General features: G+C 41.6%; 1 protein-coding gene across 2 annotated transcripts in view; it reads right to left on the reverse strand.

Annotated features, from left to right (window-relative positions):
* LOC110527600 (zinc finger protein 385B) overlaps positions 1-20198 on the reverse strand; it is a 143899-nt gene that overhangs the window by 37635 nt on the left and 86066 nt on the right. The gene's annotated exons all lie outside the window — the stretch shown is intronic.

The raw sequence follows: 20198 nt of genomic DNA on the forward strand, positions 1-20198 counted from the left end.
CGTAGTCTGGCTTTTTTATGGCGGTTTTGGAGCAGTGGCTTCTTCCTTGCTGAGTGGCCTTTCAGGTTATGTTGATATGGGACTCATTTTACTGTGGATATATATATTTTGTACCCGTTTCCTCCAGTATCTTCACAAGGTCCTTTGCTGTTGTTCTGGGATTGATTTGCACGTTTCGCACCAAAGTTCGTTCATCTCTAGGAGACAGAACGCGTCTCCTTCCTGAGCGGTATGACGGCTGCGTGGTCCCATGGTGTTTATACTTGTGTACTATTGTTTGTACAAATTAATGTGGTACCTTCAGGTGTTTGGAAATTGCTCCCAAGGATGAACCAGACCTGTAGAGGTCTACAATTTTTTTCTGAAGTCTTGGCTGATTTCTTTTGATTTTCCCATGATGCCAATTAAAGAGGCACTGTCTCCAATGATGTCAATTAGCCTATCAGAAGCTTCTAAAGCCATGACATCATTTTTTGGATTTTTCCAAGCTGTTTAAAGGCACAGTCAACTTAGTGTATGTGAACTTCTGACCCACTGGAATTGTGATACAGTGAATTATTAATGAAATAATCTATCTGTAAACAATTGTTTGAAAAATTACGTGTCATGCACAAAGTAGATGTCCTAACCGACTTGCCAAAACTATAGTTTGTTAACAAGAAATTTGTGGATTGGTTGAAAAGCGACTTTTAATGACTCCAACCTTAGTGTATGTAAACCTCCGACTTCAACTGTAGCTAGCTAAATATAGAGCTCGCTGTCTAAGTTAGCCAGTCAGCTAGCTTGCTAAATATGCACAATCATTTGTCTCTCCATTAACTAACATATTCTTCTTAACTGTACATTTTTTCATGATTTGTTAAGAAGTTATAATTACTTATATTTGCTTCCAAACTAGTGTTTTTGGCAGCCATCTTTCCTGAAGCAACTATTCAACCTTGGGTTGCTGAGCTTCATGGGAATTTTGGGTACCACTCGCTAGCAAGTCAGTAACTTGATTCGATTTGCATGGAGGGCCAACTAGAGCGCTGAAAAGGAACTATGCCTTGCTCAAAGTTCAATCGGGACACCACTTCCTCTCCATCCAGCTCACGGGATTGCACAAAATGGAGTGGGTAGGGCTAAGTGGGATGGCTAAAGGGGGGAATATGGGGATTGAGCCTCTGTCTCTCTCTCCCCTTTATCTCGCCTCCCATATCACTCTACTCCCCTTTTCGCTCTCTCAATCCCTCACCCTCCATCGCTCTCTCTTCCCACTCTCTCTCGTACTATAAACTGAAGAGCTTCATTATTTAGTCTTCTGCCTGTTTGTGCATATACTGATAGTCGTCAGCCCATGGAGCTGTTGTCAACATTAGAGTGCCCGAGTTAGGAAGAGGCTGACCTTTCTCTTTACTGTGTGCTGCAATTAAAGGACTCTTTGTTAGTAAAAGGAAGTGGAAGAGTATACCTAGCCCTACAGCACAGCACAGAGTAGAGTCCTGCATATTTCAACCTGCGGTTGCGGTTCTGAACAATTATATTGTGTCAGAAATCAAGATAATATTTGTTTTTTTACAAACCTAGGAGTATTGTTGTATTGTGTTGCGAATTCCATTCTGTGAGCAGTGAGGCAGACATAGTAGCCTAGGCCTAGACTACCAGCCACATAGCGAGAGCTGGGAGCTGTCTATTATTTGTGTGGTGCTGAAACATTCCTAATTTGTCTACGTGCAGAGCTTATATTACCTCCCCCCACACGACAACACGTTGCCAAATGTACTTTCCCTGGCTAGCCCAGCTAACTTTAAAATAGCTAATGAACAAAAAGGTTTTGATCGTGGAATACACTATTGTGGAAACAGGTGCTGTGCGAGTGAAATGTGGAAATTTTGGAGTCCGTGTGGAGGCCAACAACCAGGTAAATGGATACACAGCCTGCAAAACGTGCAAGGAGGTAGGCCTATTTGATTACGATAATTCAGTTAATTATTTTGTCAATACAGGGTTTCGCTCATTTAGACCATAAGCAGGCCATATAAAGTTTAGACTAAACCTGTACGGCTGATAAAATATTTATCCTATAGCCTATTCGATTCTGGGAATTGTTTATTTAAGTTTCAATTGAACTATTTGATTATCTCTATATTGAACGTAAAGGTCTTGTTTTGTTATGTTCTGATAGGCTAACATTAGTTATGAAGCCTAATTAGAAGGCTCTTTTTCAAAGCGAGTTGATTTGTCAATGTGCCACATGGAATAACAAAATAAAATAAAAGAAGATATTGTTCTTAATTCTCCCGAGTAGCGCAGCTGTCTAAGGCATTGCATCTTAGTGCTGGAGGCGCCACTACAGACCCTGGTTCGGTTCCGCGTGTGTGTGTGTGTGTGTGTGTGTGTGTGTGTGTGTGTGTGTGTGTGTACAGTTGAAGTCGGAAGTTTACATACACTTAGGTTGGAGTCATTAAAACTCATTTTTCAACCACTACACAAATGTCTTTTTAAAAAACTATAGTTTTGACAAGTCGGTTAGGACATCTACTTTGTGCATGACACAAGTCATTTTTCCAACAATTGTTTATTGAAAGATTATTTCACTTATAATTCACTATTTCACAATTCCAGTGGTTCAGAAGTTTACATACACTAAATTCACTGTGCCGCTGCTCAAAACCACCATGAAAATGCCAGACTATGGTTTGCAACATGGGGACAAATATTGTACTTTTTGGATAAATTTCTTCTGGTCTGATAAAACAAAAATAGAATTGTTTGGCCATAATGACCATCGTTATGTTTGGAGGAAAAAGGGGGATGCTTGCAAGCTGAAGAACCCCATCCCAACCGTGAAGCACGGGTGTAGCAGCATAATGTTGTGGGGGTGCTTTGCTGCAGGAGGGACTGGTGAACTTCACAAAATAGATGGCAACATGAGGATGGAAAATTCTGCGGATATATTGAAGCAAAATTTCAAGACATCAGTCAGGAAGTTAAAGTTTGGGTTAAATGGGTCTTCCAAATTAACAATGACCCCAAGCATACTTCCAAAGTTGTGGCAAAATGGATTAACCTCTCTGCGCACCGAACCCGGTAGCGGGATGAAACTCGACAACATACGATGATCGCTACAACTCGACAACATACGGTGATCGCTACATATATAGTCATATTAAACATTAATGAAAATACAAGTGTCTCACATGTTTCGAAAGCCTAGAATCTTGCTAATCCAACTGCGTCGTCAGATTTAAAAAATGATTTATTGTGAAAGAATACGATGCGATTATCTGAGGATAGAGCCCGATAAAAAAACAACTATTTCAACCAACACAGGCGTAACAAAATCACAAACTGCAATAAAATAAATAGTTTACCTTTGACGATCTTCCTCTGTTTGCAATCCCAATGTTCATTGTTACACAATGAATGGTAACAATGAATGGATGTATTTATATTATACTTAAAGGGGTCCTAAAATTCAAAATCAAATTGCTAAATGATCCTTGGTATGACCATCTTTAAACATTTCCATATGTTATCTTAGTATGTTGCTACTGCCTACCTGAGATTTAGATGTACTGTCGCCATGGACACAGAAATGGATGGTTGTGAGTTTGCGCACACACGCACAGACACACACACACACACGCACAGACACACACACACACATGCACAGACACACACACACACACGCACAGACACACACAAACACACGCACAGACACACACACACACACACACACGCACAGACACACACACACACACACACACACACACACACACACACACACACACACACACACACACACACACACACACACACACACACAAGCTGTGGGGATTAATGGATGTGACTAATTGTTTCTATTCCTGTGTAAAAACAACATTCATTACTCTTCATACTACCTTAGCTGCCACTCTTCATATAAGAAGATAATTACCACTCACGATACACATGAGTGAATCCAATCTGTTAGCTCCCTACCGCTGTGAGTCTGTGTATGTGTGCATGCAATATTTAAACCACACTAAATGCCATAATAATGAGTTATATGTACACAGTATGTTGTGGTGTTATTCTTAATAAAATGTTAATCATGTTATTCCAATGATGATATATCCTTTATCAAATGATGATTGGGAGGGTGCACTGTGTCGATCCTTGTCAAATGATCTTATTCTGTGCTCTACTCAATTGGATCAATTTAAACTTTGTCATCATATAGAACATAATCCAGGGATGTATTATTACCAGATACTGTACTATCCAGGGTTTCAGTGTTTTTCAGACTTCAATAGTAGATATGTTCCCCATCCAGCTCTCCACTCCTGTACCAAAGCCAATAAAAACCTATTCCCATCATCCTCGGCTAGGAGAAAACTGGTGTTTGCTGGTGCTACCTTAAATAATCGAACAATGAATTAGAAGGTGAGGTGTGATCTTCACAGTATGTTTATAAGTTTGGTTATACAATAAACTATTTACACTCAGTGGCCAATTCTTTAGGTACAGCTAGAACCAGGTTGGACCCCCTTTTCCTCTACAATAGCCTGATTTCTTAGAGGCATGTAAACGTGGGGTACCTAATAAACTGGCTACTGAGTGTATATTTGATAATAAAGAGTGTCACGCCTCATCTTTTAATGCATCTGCCCGGCCTAACCATTCCGAGGCACCCCTCAGACTATGAGTCATAATGGTGTATAGTTGTGGCCAAAAGTTTTGAGAATGACACAAATAATAATTTTCACAAAGTCTGCTGCCTCAGTTTGTATGATGACAATTTGCATATACTCCAGAATGTTACGAAGAGTGATCAGATGAATTGCAATTAATTGCAAAGTCCCTCTTTGCCATGTAAATCAACTGAATCTCCCAAAAATATTTCCTCTGCATTTCAGCCCTGCCACAAAAGGACCAGCTGACATCATGTCAGTAATTCTCTCATTAACACAGGTGTGAGTGTTGATGAGGACAAGGCTGGAGATCACTCTGTGCTGATTGAGTTCGAATAACAGACTGGAAGCTTCAAAAGGAGGGTGGTGCTTGGAATAATTTTTCTTCCTCTGTCAAACATGGTTACCTGCAAGGAAACATGTGCCGTCATCATTGCTTTGCACAAAAAGGGCTTCATATGCAAGGATATTGCTGCCAGTAAGATTGCACCTAAATCAACCATTTATCGGATCACCAAGAACTTCAAGGAGAGTGGTTCAATTGTTGTGAAGAAGGCTTCAGGGTGCTCAAGAAAGTCCAGCAAGCGCCAGAACCGTCTCCTAAAGTTGATTCAGCTGCGGGATCGGGGCACCACCAGTACAGAGCTTGCTCAGGAATGACAGCAGGTAGGTGTGAGTGCATCTGCACGCATAGTGAAGCGAAGACTTTTGGAGGATGGCCTGGTGTCAAGAAGGGCAGCAAAGAAGCCACTTCTCTCCAGGAAAAACATCAGGGACAGACTGATATTCTGCAAAAGGTTCAGTGATTGGACTGCTGAGGACTGGGGTAAAGTCATTTTCTCTGACTTTACCCCATTGTTTGGGGCATCCGGAAAAAAGCTAGTCCGGAGAAGACAAGGTGAGCACTACCATCGGTCCTGTGTCATGCCAACAGTAAAGCATCCTGAGACCATTAATGAGGGGGATTGCTTCTCAGCCAGGAGAGTGGGCTCACTCACAATTTTGCCTAAGAACACAGCCATGAATAAAGAATGCTACCAACATGCTTGACAAACTCCAAGCATTGATTATGCAAGAATGGGCTGCCATCAGTCATGTGGCCCAGAAGTTAATTGACAGCATGCCAGGGCAGATTGCAGAGGTCTTGAAAAAGAAGGGTAACACTGCAAATATTGACTCTTTGCATCAACTTCATGTAATTGTCAATAAAAGCCTTTGACACTTATGAAATGCTTGTAATTATACTTCAGTATTCCATAGTAACATCTCACAAAAATACCTAAAGACACTGAAGCAGCAAACTTTGTGGACATTAATAATATTTGTGTCACTCTCAAAACTTTTGGCCACGACTGTACAGTACTTATACTGAACAAAAATAGAAACGCAACAAGCAAAAATGTATAAGACTTTATTAAGTTAAAGTTCATATAAGGAAACCAGTCAATTTAAATAAATTCATTATGCCCTAATCTATCGATTTCACATGACTGGGAATACAGATATGCATCTGTTGATCACAGATACCTTAAAAAAAGGTAGGGGACTGGATCAGAAAAGCAGTCAGTATCTGGTGTGACCACCATATGCAGCGCGACACATCTCCTTCACATAAAGTTAATCAGTGGCCTGTGGAATGCTTATCCTACTCCTCTTCAATGGCTGTGTGAATTTGCTGGATATTGGTGGGAACTGGAACACGCTGTCGTACATGCCAATTCAGAGCATCCCAAACATGTTCAATGGGTGACATGTCTGATGAGTATGCAGGTCACGGAAGAACTGGGACATTTTCAGCTTCCAGGAATTGTGTACAGATCCTGCAGCATGGAGCAGTGCATGATCATGCTGAAACATGAGGTGATTGCGGACAATGAATGGCATGACAACGGGCCTCATGATCCCGTCACAGCTTATTGTAGAGAAATTAACATTCAATTCTCAGGTAACAGATCTGGTGGACATTCCTGCAGTCAGCATGCCAATTGCATGCTTCCTCAAAACTTGAGATATCTGTGGCATTGTGTTGTGTGACAAAACTGCAAATTTTAGAGTGGCCTTCTATTGTCCCCAGCACAAGGTGCACCTGTGTAATGATCATGCTGTTTAAATCAGCTTCTTGACATGCCACACCTGTCTGGTTGATGGCTTATCTTGACAAAGGAGAAATTCTCACAAAATTTTGTGCACAACATTTTAGGGAAATTAACTTAAGTAGTTTAATCTTCTGGACTTTACTATTTATACTTTTGACAACTTTTACTTTCACTTCACTACATTTCTCAAGAAAATAATATATTGGAAATATATTTCTCTTGACACCCAAAAGTACAGGTTATATTTTGAATATTTAGCAGGACATTTGTCCAATTCACAAACTTATCAAGAGAATATTAGGAAAGTTAAGAAAATGACTGGAAAAACTGTTAAATCCGCATGGATTGAAGAGGAATTGAAACATTTTATGGTTGAGAGGGATAAGGCAAAAGGAATGGCAAATAAGTCTGGCAGCATAAACAATTGGCGAACCTACTGCAAATTGAGAAATCGTGAATAAACAGAACAAAAATAAGAAACTATACTATGAAACAAAGCTAAATTATATAAAGAATGATAGTAAAAAGCTTTTGAGCACCTTAAATGTAATCTTCGGCAAAAAGGCAAACTCAGCTCCATCATTCATTGAATCAGATGGCTTATTCATCACAAAACTCACTGATATTGCCAATTACACATTTTTTAATTGGCAAGATTAGCCAATTTAGGCATGACATGCTAGCAACAAACACCGAACCTACACATCCAACTTTAACTGACAAAATTATAAAAGACAAGCATTGTAATTTTGAAATCCTTAAAGTGAGTGTGGAAGAGGTGATTTTTTTTGTCGTCGATCAACAATGACAAGTCACCTAGGTCTGACAACTTGGATGGAAAATGACTGAGGATGATAGCGGATGATTTTGCCACTCCTATTTGCCATCTTTCAATCTACGCTTACAAAAAGTGTGTCCTCAGGCCTTGAGGGAAGAAAAAGTAATTCCACTACCCAAGCATAGTAAAGCACTCTTTACTGGCTCAAATAGCCAATCAATCAGCCTGTTAACAACTCTTAGTAAACTTTTAGAAAAAATTGTGTTTGACCAGATACAATGCTATTTCACAATAAATAAATTAACAACAGAATTGCAGCACGCTTATAGGAAAGGGCATTCTATATGCACGACACTTACACAAATTACGGATAATTGGCTGAGAGAAATTGATAATAAAAATATTGTAGGAGCTATTTTGTTAGACTTTTGACATTATCGATCATAGTATGCTGCTGGAAAAATATATAGAGTATATTATGGCTTTTACACCCCTGCTATATTGTGGATTTTGAAATTATTCATACTTTTACTTTTGATACCTAAAGGAAAACGCCACCCCAAATCTATCTTTTGGTATTTGTTTCATTAGTCCATTATTGCCATAGTCCCAAAATGTTTTGCTTGTGAGCAATCAAGTTATAAAGACATGTACCTTTCAAAATACAGAAATCACATGATGCAAAATGCACCAAACGGGGATGATTTCTATATTTTAAAAGTTACATGTCTGGAAAACTTTAATTTCTGACAAGCAAAACATGTTGGGACTATGTCAACAATGGACTAATGAAACAAATTTAAAAAAAAAGATAGTTTGGGGTGGAATTTTCCTTTAACCTTTTCACGCTTGAGTTCCAAATATACCAACCGTCGCGCCTGTCAGAATGATATCACTGTTCCAAAATGTGATTGTTCAGCAACAGGACAGCTACCCGCGCTGCCCTCAAACCAAGGCACGCTGCCTGCTAATTATCTATATTTTCTAACAAGTTTATTTTCTAAAAACAGTTTGAATTGAGGTGTGTTCCGCCTCCTCGTTAATTCACATAAAAAGTGGCCCATTTCACTGTTGCGGACAATTTATGTTTGAGGCTTTACAGAGAGGATAAAATTCTCTCTTCATCGAGAGCCTGAGTACTTCCTTAGTGTTTCCACAGATCAAGTATGAAGACATTGCACATCTCTAGTTAGAACAGGCCTTGCACAAATGTTTTCCACCAGCACATTTTCTGGCTGGCGCCCGCATTACCTTCATGGTTGTTTTCCTTACACATTGGACGTGTGTGCGTTCCTATCAAAGTAAGTGGCTTATTTGCTGTATATTGTGTTGTTGTTTCTGCTGTAGCACACCATATGGATCATAATGTATTTACTGTTTTATTCAAATGTTTTCAAGTACTGGTGACAAATCATGCATTCCAATTCTTGTATAGATTGTAACAGACATTACTTTTTCGAATGTTGTACTGATTATGAGGAGTTAATGCTAAGCTATTTTCCGGCTATATGTGGCGCCATGTTTGTTGACATCATACAATGCATTCTGGTTGTCATGTAAGCGTCTGTCAGACCAAAGATGTTATAACAAGGGATAGTTCACTTGACTGACTTATGGTGCTTTCAAGACAACTGTGAATTTGGAAAAATACTAGGTCAAATCATGATGTCAATAATCTTTAGGTCGGAAAGTCGGAGCTCAAGAAAGAGGTCCGAGTTCCTTAGTTGGGATTCCGAGTTGGAAGACCGTTCCAAACTATTTTACTCAGTCGGAGCTTGTTTTTTCTCAGAGTTCCCAGTTGTCTTAAACGTACTGAAGTTGGAAGTCAGAGATTTCCCAGTTCCCAGTTGTTTTGAACACGGCATCAGATTGTAACTTTGGTACCTCAGTGTTGCCAGCTCAGACCCTCCCCCCTTTCCAGGGTTTTTATTTATATTTGGTGTAAAAACTTATCCTGTGTTTGCCCCCCATTTATTGATAAATCCTCCATCATAGTAATATTTCCTGGAGCATATCCCCCCACGATACCTTCCCTCATTTCTACACCCCCATGGACTTGAAAACCCCTTACAAATGAAATTAACCCCGCTCACAAACACCCCTAAATTTGTTGAATCCCTGTTTAGCTTTTGCACTACCGTTAGGCTAGGCAGTAGGCTTGTATTTGATGTGATGAGCTGTGAGGTGAAAATATTTTATTTGCTTTATGATGTCAAAAAAACTATAAATGACTTGTCAAATCATGTGCTCCGGTTCTTGTATACACTGTAACAAGTACACCGATGATATGCTGAAAAGTGGCTAAATTAAATTAACATTTTTCAGGAAATGAGCGCAGCCGTCTTTGACTTTATTTATTTGCGTCTCATAGTGAATCGCATTCTGGGATTATGGAGTTTTCGCCAAGTGAAACATAAACAAACATGGCTGCCATCATAAGGAATTTAGCTGTTGTTAGCTTTGCTGACACACATTTATTTTCTAAACAACATTACATTAGACTCTTGTGCTCACCAGATGTGTTTTGTTTTTTGTCAGCGCAACCTGTTATTTAGACTGGTTTATGAAAGGTTCTTTATTTATTTTCATAGTCACCCTCACCCTCCAGATTGAAGTCTTCCACACCGAAACCATTCAACTCATGGAACTCTCATCCCCCAAACAGCTACTCATCCTCGGACACCCCTGGCCTTGTCGTCACGACCCTGCCGTCTCGTGGCGACAAGGTGAACTACTGTCCTGGTCTTCTACCTGCTTCACCAGTTGTCTCAGCCTACCCTGCAGTACCACCCACCATACCATCTGAATATGCCCAGTACAGCAATGTCTTCAGCAAAATCAAGGCCTCCACTCTGCCTCCACATTGCCCATGGGACTGTGCTATTGACTTACTCCCTGTAGTGTCCCCACCAAAGGGCTGTGTTAACCCCCTATCTATCCCGGAAAATTAGGCAATGGAGAACTACATTGATGAAACACTCGAAAATCGAAACACTCGATGGTTTCATTCATCCTTCTTCTTCCCCGGCTGCGTCCAGCTTCTTCTTAGTTGGAAAAAAGGACAGTGGTCTTCGTCCATATATTGAGTACTGTTCCCTGAATGACGTCACGGTCAAGAACCGTTTCCCTCTTCCTCTGATCCCAGTGACCCTTGAACAAGTGGACCGTGCCAACATCTAAACAAAACTCAACCTACGAAGTGCCTATAACCTTGTCCGTATACGTGAAGGCGAGGAATGGAAGACGGCCTTTATCACCGCACTTGGGCACTACGAATACCTGGTCATGCCCTACGGCCTTACTAACACCCCCACCGTCTTCCAATCCTTTATGAACAAGGTTTTCCAGGATATGATCAACCGCTTTCTCATCATCTACATTGATGACATCCTGATTTACTCCCATTCCCTGAAGGAACACATACAGCATGTGCAAAAGGTTCTTCAACGGCTCCTTGACCATAACCTTTATGTCAAGACTGAAAAGAGCACCTTCCATGTAACCTCGGTAAGCTTCCTCGGTTTCGTACTGACACCTGGAGGGGTAGGCATGGATGAGAACAAAGTCACCACCACCAGTAACTGGCCCAAACCCACCACCGTTAAGGAACTCCAATGTTTCATTGGGTTCTCAAACTATTATTGCCGGTTCATTCATAACTTTTGTTTATACTGCCACTCCCCTTACTGCCCTTACCAGCCAAAAGACTCTGATCCAGGTACCATCCCCATACCAACGGGCAGACGGAATGCCTGAACCAAGAAATAGGGAAGTACCTCGGCCAACAATGTTCTGCCTCTCCACACTTTTTATGGCCTGGGCCGAATACGCTCAGAACTCACTCATGCATTCATCCTTCCACCTTACTTCGTTTCACTTGGTTACCAACCCCCCATATTTCCCTGGGAGGCAAAGCCTGGTACTGTCCCAGCTGTCGATGTCTGGTTTTGGCGTAGTAGCGGATATGGGAGACAACTCACCGGCATCTGCAGGAAGCCTATAATACCCAGAAACGCTTTGCCGACATACGCCGCCAACCTACGCCACACTTTCACCCCGGACAGCATGTGTGGCTTTCTACCAGAGACATCCGGCTCCGCCTCCCCTGCAAAAAGTTCTGTCCTCGCTTCATTTGTCCCTTCAAGATAACCCATCGCATCAACCCTGTCACGTACCCCCTCCAGTTACCCCGTCAATATAAAGTCTCCTTGTCCTTCCATGTGTCTCTGTTAAAACTGGTCACCTACAGTCCTCTTCATCCTCCAGTCTCTACCCACAGCCCCCACCGTTGGACATTGGAGGGGAACCTGCCTACGCCATTCAGGCCATCCTTGATTTCAAACACCTGAGAGCCCTATCCACTATCTAGTGGACTGGGAAGGTTATGGGCTTGAAGGGGGGGTGGGCTACCTCGGGGGTGAGGTCCGGCAAGTCAACCTTGTGTTCTGTTTCTTTTGTGTTCTTGAACGTAGCCCTGTCTTTCATTTTTGTTCATGGATTTCACCTGTGTTAGTTACCCACCTGGTCTCATCAGCTCCTTATTTAGTTCAGTTCATTCTGTTTGTGCCAATTTGACTCAACTAAGCCTTTTCCTAGCTCGTTTGTGCGAACCAGTTATAGTCTTCAGTCCTAGTTTTGATTGACCTGCCTGTTTGCCTTGCCTGCATTTGACCACGATTCATGCGTTCTGCGAGGATGAAATAAACACCTGCTGCCCTCTGCGTGTGAATCTACACGTGTGATTTCTTGGATGATGAAGTTCGCATTTATCTTTTATGCTCTGTTGCTTTCATAATAAAAGGTCAAATTGAGGAATAAAGTTTAAGACCTTAATTTTCCATCAGTACAAAAAAATATTTAGATGTTGTTCAGACAACAATGCTGTTTAGACGCGTTTGTTGCGTCGTACATTCTGTTGCTACTGTTCCAGTCACATTTTTGAGAGCATACGCTGCAGGGACCACTCAACAAATATGTGATCATACGCGTCAAAGGGTTCAGCATATTTTAGTAATTACATTTACTTTTGAGACTTAAGTATATGTAAAACCAAATACTTTTACTCCGGTAGTATTTTACTGGGGTGATGACAATTGGGTATTTTTTCCACTACTGGTTCTAACTCAAACACCTTATAAGGGTATGTGTAGGAGCAATAATTTATCATTTGGGCAGAGCAAAGCAGCAAGAGAGAGAGAATATAATGTTTAAAACAAGTGGCGATGTCACGACTTCCGCCGAAGTTGGTCCCTCTCCTTGTTCGGGCGGTGTTCGACAGTCGACGTCACCGACCTTCTAGCCATCGCTGATCCATTTTTCATTTTCCATTGGTTTTGTCTTGTCTTACATCACACCTGGTTTGAATCCCATCAATTACATGTTGTGTATTTCACCCTCTGTTTCCCCTCATGTCCTTGTCGGTGATTGTTTGTTGTATGTTTGTGCAAGATTATGTTCTGGTGCGTGACGGGTGTTTCACCCCATTATTTTATTTTGTACATTTTGGTTAACGGAGTTTCTGAGTACTTATTAAACTGCTTCGTTTATACCAAGTTCATTCTCCTGCGCCTGACTTCCCTGCCACCAGCACGCACCCCATTACAGGCGAGGTGCAGTGTTTGAGTGTTTGTTGACTTAACAGGCATTGAGAGGTCCTGTGTGGCAAATGTCAAGTCTGGAGCCAGGAATGCTTGGCATGAAGAGCTGAGGCTCGCCAGTTTTACATATCCTGGCGCGGGAACAAAGAGGTTGTGTGCTGTGGGATGCATAAAACATGAGCAGCAAACGAAGATGCAAGCTGTAGCATACACTAGCAGAAAAAGGCAACTAACGACACTGATGCACACACGCACATGCCCACGCACACACACACATGCAAAGCTGTGGTTCTCACTGTTGCAGTGTTATAGACCATTAAAGCCTAATAGGCTCAACCTAACACACACCTGACTGTAACAGATGCTTGGAACAAGACAAATATATTCTGACAAGGCATGCACAAGAAAAACTCATTTGATCAAGCGGTGGCAATAGTCATGGCACCATGTGACCTATTTTGTAACGGTCACTCACAAATGTGCTTGTCGGTGTGTTCAGGCTTGTCACTCACACGTGCTGGTTTGTCGCTGGCTTGCTATTGTGAGTGCTTGCTTGTTTTGGTATCTGTCGGTCTATGGATGAGTGTGTGTGAGTATGTTTGTCTATTACCTTGTTTATTGTCCATCCACTAATATCAGTCAAGTTAGCATCAGTCAAGTTAGCACCTCTTGCCTTACCTAGCCCCTGGATACAGTTGAATCGCGTCCGTTAAAATTTTGATCAGGGCCTTTTTTTGGCCTGGTTGCCCTCTAGTTGCCCATTGTCTACGTCCCAAATGGCACCCTATTTAGTGCACAACTTTGATCACAGTCCAAAGAGCTTTAGTCAAAGGAAGTGCACTATATTGGGAAAAGGCTACCCTTTGGAACGCAGACATTATCTGCTGTGTTTGCTTTCCAACAAGTATTGATTACACAGTCTCAGAATGGAGGGCACGCACCGGCTCTGGGGCTATGATGCAATCATGTAGAAATCATTTTCCGCATGCCCAGCCACACACCACTAATCAGCCTGATAGATGGGTACGCGGAATCGTTCTAATGAAGTCTTGCCTAGTCATTCATCACAGGAAGTAGTGTGTGTATATATTTATGTGTGCAAACATAAGCACGCATACACACACACAGACACATTCACACACAGAATGCCCTTTTAGATTACTAACGGAGATACAGTAGTTCAACCAGAAAATCAAGGGCTTTCACTTTCTGAACAGACATATCAATGTGTATAGGTTATAGTCTGGTGTATTCAAACATTAATCCCAGCACTCACTCACTCACTCACTCACTCACTCACTCACTCACTCACTCACTCACTCACTCACTCACTCACTCACTCACTCACTCACTCTCTCTCTCTTGTACAGGTAAACTTTCCCTAACCAGTAACTCGTACTCTTACCCTAACCCTAAAACTAAACCTAGCTCCTGACCCTAATTCTAACCCTAACACTAATTCTAACCTTAACTTCTTTGGGGTACCCCCCCCCCTCTTCTCAATTTCCGCCTAAAGACACCCTAATCAAACTGCCTGTAGCTCAGGCCCAGAGGCAAGGATATGCATATTCAAATGATGGTATCATTTGAAAGGAAACACTCGGAATTGTGGAAATGTGAATTGAATGTAGGAGAATATAACACAATACATCTGGTAGAATAAAATACAAGGAAATACACATACGTTTTCTGTTTTTTATTGTTGCCGCATCATCTTTCAAATGGCCAAGAACAGCCAAACATACAGATAGGATGCTGTGGATAATTTGAATGAAGGACATAAGATGGCAATAATTGCTGAGCAAAGTTTTAGACAGATAACTTAAAAAATGAGCGAGCTACATGACATTGAGCATGAAGTCACCCAGGTGTCCCACACAAATGCACCCAAGTGGCCGAATTGGTACAGTGATACATTTTGAAGGAAAGAACTATATACAAAATACATAAATGCTATTCTAACACACCCCCCAAAAATGTATATATATATATATATGAAAAATAAAATATAATAAATAATAATAAACAAACAAATAACAAGGGTAACTATTTACACATTTTCTATTTACAATATTGTGAAAACCCTCAGTCCTCTACACAATATTGTGCTGCTGGTGCCATGGCCCATAGCAGTCTCTTTCTGCTGTAAAGCAGAGGCTTACTGAACAGGTCTTGCAGGCATCAACGATGCTGGGGTAGAGAGGTTTTATTTTACAGAGCCTATCAAACCTTGGTGTGCCTCTCTTCTTGTCATTCTCCCCATCAACTTCTGGGTCACTGATGTGAAGCGCCCGTGAGATAGAAACCTTTTACAAGACATGACAGTCATGGGGAAAGGCAGTTGATAGAGAGCTGATGTTTTCCAGTAGTCCCTTAGAGTTTTCAACTTTACCAGCCCCATGTAAATGACCATTGAAAAGTAGCAGAAAAGGTCTGACATGGAAATGGTCTTCCATGCCTCTTTCTTTCCTGCCTGCTTCTTAGCCCCATACTTATTGGTGTTCGCCACCAGGGAATCAACAACTGACGAGGTGAAAAACAGTTGAAAAAGTTGAAGGGGGGCGGCACTTTGCAGTCATGTCTATTTGAGGTTCTGGCTGCCTTTTGGGTCTAAAAACTGGTGGATTTGGTTCCACGTCATCTTCTAACACAGAGTGCCAACGACCCTCTGGCCCTCTGTCTGCAGGTTTCTCTCTTCCCCACCTCCTTTTCTTTGTCACTGACTTCACAACTCTAGATGGCCGGGTAGGTGTGGAGCCGGAGACAGCGGGGGTCCGGCTGGATGAACCAGCTTCAGAGGGAGATGGACACCTAGACATTGGCGGCTCATAATCAGAATCACTGCCACTGTGAAATATTTAAAAAATCAGTAACAATACTTTCATGTATGAGCCCTGTATCAACACATAAAATAAACATACATATATATAGAGTACAGGGAACATCATCTCTGGTGAAGTGGTGTTCCATTCCATGTTTATGTAAAATACATTTCAAAAATATATCACACACACACAGTATTGCCAATGTGTACTTTACACATTTCATTACAGATTATATTTTTATATATTGCAAATAAAATAAGAAAAAAAATATATATCTAAAATGAATAATATTTCATATTAATTTCAAACAATGACATTAGCATTAGAACCAATCCAGCATGGCATCCTCTCCGTGCAGAAACATTTCTTCCGCCTAGGAGTCAAAACTAGCAAAACTAGCTTCGCTGAAAGATTCATCTTCCTGAAGAAACTAGGTCTCGCTGTCTCGATCAATTTCCTCTATAATTTGGGTTAAATCTGTATACCTAGATTTTGTTTTAGCTTTTATTCGCCATAATTTAAATATATAAACTTGTTGAAAATGCTGTTGAATATGTATTGCTATGCGTAACACTCGTGGCTCCGTCAAGTAGGATTTGCAATGGCGAATGAACCTCTTTTACGACAGAGTTTACGACAAAGGCTGGTCTTCGAACGTATAACCATTACATATTGCCGTTTACCTCAGCTAATTGGCTATCTTTCAATCTAAATTTCAAGAGGATCAGTGGTCATTGGGCCAAAATACAGTCAATCAACGATAGACCGGTCCTACCATTGGTGCGCAATGAGGTCATTGATTGGTGTCTTCAAATCGTTTTTTTCCGGTCAATACGTCCCGGGAAAAGAACCATCATGTATGGTTGTGTTAGTAACAACCAGAGGATTGCAATGAAACCAACCATGACTGGATACACTTCGTCCAAAGTTGAATGAGACGGAAATCACGACGCAACCGGTTCACAAATGTTTTGTGTTAGGCTATAAAATGTATTTTATCAAACAAAACGAACATTCACTGGGTAGTTAGGACACATTGCCACCAGAGGAAGATCTTCAATGGTAAGCAATTTATTTTATTGTTATTTCTGACTTTCGTGACGCTGATGCTTGGTTGGAGAATGCTAGTAATACTTGTGTGTGTGGGGCGCCGTCTTCAGAAAATCGCATGTTTGCGCCATAGAGGCCTATCGATGGGATATAACCTTCTGTTAAGAGAGCAGGGGCTAGATTGGGTGAGCACAATACTATGCCACCTATTGCCCTGCCTATTCTCTTCGCTCGGAAAACGAGTAACCACTGCAAATTATAACTATGAATAACTGCTCGCTGTTCCCATGAACGATGCATGGACACTGCTGACCTCATGCCAGGGCAGCGGAGTATCTCTTACACTCCACCACAACACTGTTTTATTTTACAACGCATGGTCAGATTGTATACCTGTCATATGAGGACGTTTTGCTAACATATTTCTAGCAGCCAGAAAAGGCTGTCTATCTGGTTGTCATCTGGTTATATGACATATTCTTTCAATAATTTTCAAAATCATGAAAAAGGTATCTTTAATTAACTGGTTAAAACAGAGAACATGTAGCAACACATCTACCACGGTGATCCTCAACACTGAAGCTCCCCAGGGGTGCGTGCTCAGTCCCGTCCTGTACTCCCTGTTCACCCACGACTGCATAGCCAGGCACGACTCCAACACCATCATTAAGTTTACTGAACAACACAACAGTAATCACCATCAACGACAAGACAGCCTATAGGGAGGAGGTCAGAGACCTGGCCGGGTGGTGCCAGAATAACAACCTATCCCTCAACGTAACCAAGACTAAGGAGATGATTGTGGACTACAGGAAAAGGAGCACCGAGCACGTCCCCATTCTCATCGATGGGGCTGTAGTGGAGCAGGTTGAGAGCTTCAAATTCCTTGGTGTCCACATCAACAACAAACTAGAATGGTCCAAACACACCAAGACAGTCGTGAAGAGGGCACGACAAAGCCTATTCCCCCTCAGGAAACTAAAAAGATTTGGCATGGGTCCTGAGATCCTCAAATGGTTCTACAGCTGCAACATTGAGAGCATCCTGACCGTTTGCATCACTGCCTGGTATGGCAATTGCTCGGCTTCTGACCGCAAGGCACTTCAGAGGGTAGTGCACACGGCCCAGTACGTCACTGGGGCAAAGCTGCCTGCCATCCAGGACCTCTACACCAGGCGGTGCCAGAGGAAGGCCCTGAAAATGGTCAAAGACCCCAGCCACCCCAGTCATAGACTGTTCTCTCTACTACCGAATGGCAAACGGAACTGGCGTGCCAAGTCTAGGACAAAAAGGCTTCTCAACAGTTTTTACCCCCAAGCCATAAGACTCCTGAACAGATAACCAAATGGTTACCCGGACTATTTGCATTGTGTGCCGCCCCCCAACCCCTCTTTTACGCTGTTGCTACTCTCTATTTATCTTATATGCATAGTCAACTATACACTTTAACTATACATGAATGTACATACTACCTCAATAAGCCTCACTAACCGGTGTCTGTATATAGCCTTGCTACTCTTATTTCAAATGTCTTTTTACTGTTGTTTTATTTCTTTACTTACCTAGACACACACACACACACACACACACACACACACACACTTTTTTTTCTCCACACTATTGGTTAGATCCTGTAAATAAGCATTTCACTGTTGTATTCGGTGCACGTGACAAATAAACTTTGATTTGATTAGTTGGTTGTAAACTGGTTGTATGTCTTCTCAACCAGAAAACAAATTCACAACCAGAAAATAACATTATTAAATATTGTGTGCCAAAAAAAGTGAGAAACAAAACAGTTCTAGGTCCTTCTGAGTGCTCTTCGGGCCAAGCGTCTGTCATGACGCCTGACCCCCTTCTCTATCTCTCCACAGTTTTATGACTAAATGGCAGGTTGTAAATTCCTTGAAGACACCCTCTCCTCGTTAGGACATGCAGTATGGGGAGAGAGGACTTCACAGTGGAACAAAGAAGCGGTTCCCACAAACTCCTACATCCCCCAAAAATTTTGAGACTGTGGAACCGGTCAGTGGGGAAGCAAAAAATGACCATGTCGAATTTGTTTTATTTGGTGACCTCATGAAAGACAGGAGACACACATTGAGAAGTATACACATAATTGTTTTTCATCGTAACTTACGATCAGTCAGTGGCCATGCTCCCGTGAGCACAGACATTACACGGCGTCATGGAACGCGCCCCCGTTTCTACTGAAAGTATAAAACCTACTTCCGACAAAATTTACATTAGACCATTGCTTCCGGTGTGTGAAGTGGTTCTATCTGTGACCTGAATGATCCACCATTGAGACCAGAAAACATGGAAGCTGTCACTACATGTTGAAATGGTTGGCAACTCTACCAAAAGGACAAGACCAGAGAACGTGGAGATCATCCACGCTGAAATGGTTAAGAAATGATAAAATACCAATTCCAGATTATGGCAAGAACAGCTCCAATAATCAAAGTGAAAGGACAGTCCATCATTACTTTAAGACACGAAGGTCAGTCAATACAGAAAATTTGGTCAGTCAATACGGAAAATTTAAGGAACTTTGTGCAGTCGCAAAAACCATCAAGCGCAATGATGAAACTGGCACTCATGAGAACCGCCAAAGGAAAGGAAGACCCAGAGTTACCTCTGCTGCAGAGGATAAGTTCATTAGAGTAACCAGTCTCAGAAATTGCAGTCCAAATAAATGCTTCGCAGAGTTCAAGTAACAGACACAATTCACATCAACTGTTCAGAGGAGACTGTGTGAATCAGGCCTTCATGGTCGAAATTTCCTCAATGAAACCACTACTAAATGACACCAATAAGAAGAAGAGACTTGCTGGGGCCAAGAAACAAGAGCAATGGACATTAGACCGGTGGAAATTGTCCTTTGGTCTGGAGTCCAAATTGGAGATTTTTGGTTCCAACCGCTGTCTTTGTGAGACGCGGTGTTGGTGAACGGATGATCTCTGTAAGTGTATTTCCCACAGTAAATCATGGAGGAGGAGGTGTTATGGTATGGCCTTGCTGGTGACACTGTCTGTATTTAGAATTAAAGGCACACTTAACCAGTATGACTACCACAGCATTCAGCAGCAATGCACCATCCCATCTGGTTTGGGCTTAGTGGGACTATCATTTGTGTTATATGTGTTATTTCATAGGCGCAATAAGCATAAATTGCAATTATGTAAGGAATTGGG

Source organism: Oncorhynchus mykiss, chromosome 7 (genome assembly GCF_013265735.2).
Source record: "Oncorhynchus mykiss isolate Arlee chromosome 7, USDA_OmykA_1.1, whole genome shotgun sequence".
Lineage (NCBI taxonomy): Eukaryota > Metazoa > Chordata > Actinopteri > Salmoniformes > Salmonidae > Oncorhynchus > Oncorhynchus mykiss.